Here is a 5,000-nt window from a genome sequence, read left to right as displayed (position 1 = left end):
TCCACCCTGTCCAAGTGAGCTGTGTGTGGACCCCCTCAACACCCCCCCCCCCCTCCACACACACACACACACACACACACACACACACACACGAGATGCATACTCCATACGAGGGCGGCCAAGGCCCCTGTATATGGACAGCATCTGTGCGGGGGAGAAGAACTGGCGGAGACGATACAGAACGCCCAACCTCGAGGAAGCTGATTTAGTGAGGGAGATGTGAAGTTTCCAATTAAAATTTTGAGTTAAGGATTGAGCAAGGATGTTTAGTGTAGAATAAGGTGACGGCTGAGTGTTGTCAAAGAACAGGGAAGAGGTGTTTGGAGGACTGCGTCGAGTTGACAGGTGGAGAAATTGAGTTTTTGAGGCGTTGAAGGATACCGGGTTCCTTCTTCCCCAAATAAAAATGATAGCAAGGTCTGAGGTTAAGTGTTCTGCAGCCTCCAGTTTGGAATCTTGTCATTTCTGTTGGGAGGGTCTGCTGTTGAAAGAAGTTGAAGAATGCAGAGTAGAGTCCAACGCTGCCAGATTATCGTACTCAGCCTCCAATGTTCGCCGATTTCCGACCCAAAAACTGCCTTCTCGACCCCAATAACTGCCTTCATATATAATTATCCTTAAAATGGTTAATTATTGGTGTTTTTTGGCAATAGTTAGGCGTCAGAAACCGATGAATACGAGGGTCTGAGTACGACAATCTAGCAACGGTGGTCGAGTCATCAGCGTACCAGTGGAGACCCATAAGGGATGACTATTACTTACTCAACAAGTATTTATGAGGTTCTACGAAGAGGTGACATTGAGAAGCTTACTAAGGGCCGCTTTCACAGTCATTATTACGCTAAAACTCACCAATAAACACTCAATCAATCCATCAATCGAAGCTGAGAGGGGAGGTACAACAATTGGCCCTGTGGCGTACGACAGTGTTGATTTCTGAATGGGGGGACTTCCAGAACACATCACTGGGAGATAGTAAGGACCCCAAAAGGACATGTCTCTATTTAGGCCCTGTGGCGTACGACAGTGTTGATTTCTGAATGGGGGGACTTCCAGAACACATCACTGGGAGATAGTAAGGACCCCAAAAGGACATGTCTCTATTTAGGGCCGCTTGCACAGTCGTTTTGCTTGTTTTGATCGTGACCAATGGCTGTTATCGCCGCTATATAGCATTTCTATTTCAAACTGGCCGATGGGGGTATTGGCGGGTGCGGGGTTAGCCCAGACCCGCACCTTGCCACGCACTCTCAACACCTCTCCCTTCCTCTGCAGCCGCCAGTACCCCAAAGGCCAGTTTCACGTGGACAACTAAAGCGTCGATCACCGCCATTGGTAACGATCAAAACAAAGAACGTGACTGTGAAAGCGGCGCCACTGTAAACACTTGCCTGCGCCATAACGGGCTGGGACGCATACCAGAAGATGACATTTCAACATATTCTTTCATTAAAATTTAAGCTCATTATTGACAATATGCAATACACCTTATCAAGAAGTTTGCATGATTTTTTTCTTAGTTTCTTATCTAATAGTTTGCCTTCAGATATATTTTACCATTCAGATGTTAAGGCATTTTTGACATACCATGCAAGCTGCTCTATGGGTCGGGGAGGAGGTGGAGATATGGAGCACTTTTTTATTTTTAATTTCAGGCAAAAACACCGATTTTAAAAAAGAATACATTGCAGGGATGTGGTTAAATGGAGCACTTTTTTTATTTCAGGCAAAAACACCGATTTTAAAAAGAATACATTGCAGGGGAGGAGATGGTGATATGGACCACTTTTTTTAAATTCAGACAAAAACACCGATTTTAAAAGGAATACATTGCAGGGGAGGCGGTGATAATATGGACCACTTTTTTTAATTTAGGCAAAAACACCGATTTTAAAAAGAATACATTGCAGGGGAGGAGGTGATATGGAGCCCTTTTTTTAATTTCAGGCAAAAACACCGATTTTAAAAGGATACATTGCAGGGGAGGAGGTGGTGATATGGAGCACTTTTTTAATTTCAGGCAAAAACACCGATTTTAAAAAGAATACATTGCAGGGGATGGAGGTGGTGATATGGAGCACTTTTTTAATTCAGACAAAAACACCGATTTTAAAAGAATAAATTGCAGGGGAGGAGGTGATATGGAGCACTTTTTTAAATTCAGGCAAAAACACCGATTTTAAAAAGAATACATTGCAGGGGAGGAGGTGGTGATATGGAGCACTTTTTTAAATTCAGACAAAAACACCGATTTTAAAAAGAATACGTTGCAGGGGAGGAGGGGGTGATATGGAGCCCTTTTTTAATTCAGGCAAAAACACCGATTTTAAAAGGAATAAATTGCAGGGGAGGAGGTGGTGATATGGAGCACTGTTTTTTTTTAATTCAGACAAAAACACCGATTTTAAAAAGAATAAATTGCAGGGGAGGCGGTGGTGATATGGAGCACTTTTTTAATTCAGACAAAAACATCGATTTTAAAAAGGAATACATTGCAGGGGAGGAGGAGGTGATATGGAGCCCTTTTTTTAATTCAGGCAAAAAACACCGATTTTAAAAAGAATACATTGCGGGGAGGAGGTGGTGATATGGACCACTTTTTTAAATTCAGGCAAAAACACCGATTTTAAAAGGAATACATTGCAGGGGAGGAGGTGGTGATATGGAGCACTTTTTTAATTCAGGCAAAAACACCGATTTTAAAAAGAATACATTGCAGGGGAGGAGGTGGTGATATGGAGCACTTTTTTAATTCAGGCAAAAACACCGATTTTAAAAAGGATAAATTGCAGGGGAGGAGGTGGTAAAATGGACCACTTTTTTAATTTAGGCAAAAACACCGATTTTAAAAAGAATAAATTGCAGGGGAGGAGGTGGTGATATGGACCACTTTTTTAATTCAGACAAAAACACCGATTTTAAAGAGTATACATTGCAGGGGAGGAGGTGGTGATATGGACCACTTTTTTAATTCAGGCAAAAACACCGATTTTAAAGAGTATACATTGCAGGGGAGGAGGTGGTGATATGGAGCACTTTTTTTAATTCAGGCAAAAACACCGATTTTAAAAAGAATACATTGCAGGGGAGGAGGTGGTGATATGGACCACTTTTTTTAAATTCAGGCAAAAAACACCGATTTTAAAAAGAATACATTGCAGGGGAGGAGGTGGTGATATGGAGCACTTTTTTTAATTTCAGGCAAAAACACCGATTTTAAAAGGGAATACATTGCATCAACAACCGTCATAAGTATTGGCAAATGTTATTCTCTCAACACATTCAGAGTTTTAGTGAGAAAAACTTAATCATTAAAATGCTCTAACTTTTTTATTCACGAAGATCCAAAAAAAGTGGATCGTGGAAAGTGGGCTGGAATTATGGAACACGTGGGGTGGAATAATGGAACGCGTGGGGTGGAATTATGGAACGCGTGGAGTGGAAGTATGGAACGCGTGGGGTGGAAGTATGGAACACGTGTTGTGGAATTATGGAACACGTGGGGTGGAATGATGGAACAAGTGGGGTGGAATTATGGAACGCATGGGGTGGAATTATGGAACACGTGGATAGCCAATATGAAACAATGTAGAAAATAACAAAATATATTCCTCTTTGTGAATGCATAAATAAAACTTTTACAGTGAAGAGGAAAGTTTAGGAGCAGAAATCACGAATGGAAGAATCACTTTGCCCGCTTCTCTAGTCCAACCAAACTGTCGAGTCCACTTGGGCGTAGGCTTCCGCGGGTCCATTTCTCCCCTCTGCTCTGCCACACAGCCTCAACACCTGTTTTTTTCTATCATATGTTACCTTTACCTTACATATGAGAGGAGGAGATAGGTGTTGGGGCTGTGTGGCGGAGCAGAGGGGAGAAATGGGCCCGCGGGAGCCTATTGTCTGAGCCCGTCCCCGGCACGCCACATACTGACCCGTAGTTCTCTTGATTTTGACTCTGTGATTTTTTTTCATTTGAGGTCTTGTGTGAAGAGGAAGCCAAGATGGTTTCAAAGCTTTGCGACCTCTATTTGACAACTTATTTCCCTCAAGAATTGGAGGGGACTTCGTGGTGCAGTGGTTAGCACACTCAGCTCACAACCTAGAGCGCCAGGGTTCGATTCCCGGGCGGAGTGGACAAATTTGGGCGGCTTTTCCGATACCCTACGCCCCTGTCCACCCAGCGGTGAATGGGTACCAGGTATTAATCGGGGGTTGTGTCCCGTCTCCTGGGGTGTGTTCCCTTCTCCTATAATTCCTTCCCCTTCTGTCTCTCTCCGGCATATGACCACAGATGCTGCGCCGACTAAACGAAACTTTCCAACTTTCAAGAACTGGAGACATGATGTGTGGGGGGTTAGCCCTGGAGATATGCAATGGTGGTAATATGGACCAGCAAGTTCCATATTACCACTATTGCATATCTCCAGGGCTCACCTCCATCATGTCTCCAGTTCTTGAAAGTTGGAAAGTTTGGTTTAGTCGGCGCAGCATCTGTGGTCATATGCTGGAGAGAGACAGAAGGGGAAGGAATCTTAACTAATTTGTTTTCCAAAAAGCTAACGACATCATTTTAACAAGAGATTTTATTTATTTATTTATTTATTTATTTATTTACGTGTTCGCGTATAGCGCTGGTAGGCTTTCTTCAGGGGCGTGGTGGTAGGCCCAATCCCGTCATGGCGCAGGTAATTTTTTTTCCATTATGGCTAATCAACACACTATATATAAAAGTCCACATTTATTAATTTATATAAGAAAACAGATTTTGAACCGTGACTCAAAAAAAGTTTCACTGAGCAAGAATTTAATAATTGCCCCTCGGAGCCACGCGCCTCAAGCGAGTGACTCAAAGCACTTTGGTGGGCTGTGGGGAGGCAATGTCACGTTTGAAGTCAGTCACCGATTAACAGCAACAGTTATTAGTGTAGGAGACATGGCTGCTTCACATCACCACACCGCTCCATATTCCCACCACCTCCTCCTCCTCTATTGCATTTTAT

General features: G+C 43.1%; 1 protein-coding gene across 3 annotated transcripts in view; it reads right to left on the bottom strand.

Annotated features, from left to right (window-relative positions):
* Positions 1–5,000, bottom strand: part of LOC127006366 (FH2 domain-containing protein 1-like) — a 40,048-nt gene that overhangs the window by 23,293 nt on the left and 11,755 nt on the right. The gene's annotated exons all lie outside the window — the stretch shown is intronic.

This window comes from Eriocheir sinensis, chromosome 32 (assembly GCF_024679095.1).
Source record: "Eriocheir sinensis breed Jianghai 21 chromosome 32, ASM2467909v1, whole genome shotgun sequence".
NCBI classification, from domain to species: domain Eukaryota; kingdom Metazoa; phylum Arthropoda; class Malacostraca; order Decapoda; family Varunidae; genus Eriocheir; species Eriocheir sinensis.
Note: the sequence above shows the minus strand (reverse complement) of the source record. Positions and strands in the feature narration are given on the sequence as shown.